Source organism: Petromyzon marinus, chromosome 45 (assembly GCF_048934315.1).
Source record: "Petromyzon marinus isolate PM22_M1 ecotype Great Lakes invasive population chromosome 45, UKy_Petmar_22M1.pri1.0, whole genome shotgun sequence".
Lineage (NCBI taxonomy): Eukaryota > Metazoa > Chordata > Hyperoartia > Petromyzontiformes > Petromyzontidae > Petromyzon > Petromyzon marinus.
The window spans coordinates 1,082,423-1,084,004 of record NC_133711.1 but is presented as its reverse complement, the minus strand read 5'-3'; positions in this window follow the sequence as shown (position 1 = coordinate 1,084,004).

Here is a 1,582-nt window from a genome sequence, read left to right as displayed (position 1 = left end):
CGTTGATTCTTCGCCGGGGACTCCGGGTTTTTCCTCCACATTTAGAAACATTCGTTTAGACTTTTAAGAGTATTTGGGTGCTATAAATTTGGACACGATGAGCCACTTCGTTGAGCTCTCGTTTGCGGCCAGGTCGCTTCTGACTAAAGAGCTACATCGCTCAAATGGGCCTTTCCTGGTAAATAAAAAAAATAGTTATTTTATTTTTAGACGTTGTTGAAGGAAGTGTAGCAAGCAAGTTTCCAACAGTCAATCTTGGCAGGGGTGTTTGAGGGTCGTATTCTTAAGTCACTCGGCCTCTTACAACTCCGGCTCAGCTCAGGCTTGGACCACTCAGTTTGCTTGCAAAGATGCACGACTGGGCTCAGCCATGGCCTGGCTCAGGTTCAGGCGATGGATATCTTAAACGTGACTGGTGACTGCTGTGCTCGAAGCTGGCTCAAATTTAAGCGTGGCTTTGAGCCGACTCACTTGAGCCAGCACCAAGCTTGAGCCGAGCTGAGCCCTAGACTAAGAAATGGGCCAAAGCGTTCTCCTGATTTTTTTTAATACACGTTACGTCTTGCCGATTAAACGTCTCAATCTGGATCCTCCTCGTAAAATAGGGACTCTCTTGGGGGAAACTTCAATTTGAAAGATTTCAAGTATAACCACATGGCGGTGAGGCGTTGATGCATACAGTATGTTTAGATAAGTGGTGAGCCTTTGTTTGGATGTTGTGATCTGTTCGGAGTCATAGGCCAGTCGTCAAAAGAACCACCAAAGATAAAGATCCCCCGTGTAGCCTTAACAGACTGTTGGGGAAAGTGCTGTTAGCGAGCACCTATGAATGCCATAACGCCACACGAGGGGGTGGGTGGCCAGCACCACGCCCGGCCGCCTTTGTCTCTCCAGTGGCGGTTTACACACCGCATCAGGTATTCATTTGATGCTGAATGGACTTAGGGGAGGCCCAGGAGAACCACCAACACACAACACAAGCACAGCTGGGCTCCTGTAATCAAGCACGATGGAGTTCCAGAGAAGCGTGTGTGTAATTGTTATTTAGTATTCTTTTTGTTTACCCAGGAAAGCATCACCGAGGCTCAAGACCGTTTCAGGGAATTGTTCAGCATTAAGATGTTTGGCAAATACCAGTGACATGACATTGTACGGTTTGGTAGTTTGTTTGTTTTTGTAGCTATGGGAGATATATGGGGAATTTGGAGGGAATCCACGCAAAACAGAGAGAGCATTACAAACTCCACCCAGAAAGACTCCCGAGTCGGGAATCCAACTCAATTACTTATTGCTGTGAGGCCACAAGTATGACCACTGCAGCACCCTGCCGCCCACTAAAATGTGTCTTCAGATTGTTTAAAAAAATAAACCATCTGCAAATGTTCTATGAAGAAGGGCCATTTCCCGCAATGTCGCCGATGTTTTGTTATGTATTTGTTTCTTTCGAGACCACAGCGTTGTTGACGAGTGTGTTGAGTTTGTACACAAGCTGTGTTTAGCCGTTGAACGGATGACAACGTTTTGCACTTAAAGATTCTAACACCCTGAAGACGGAATTGGGGATATCGTTTTTTGACAGATC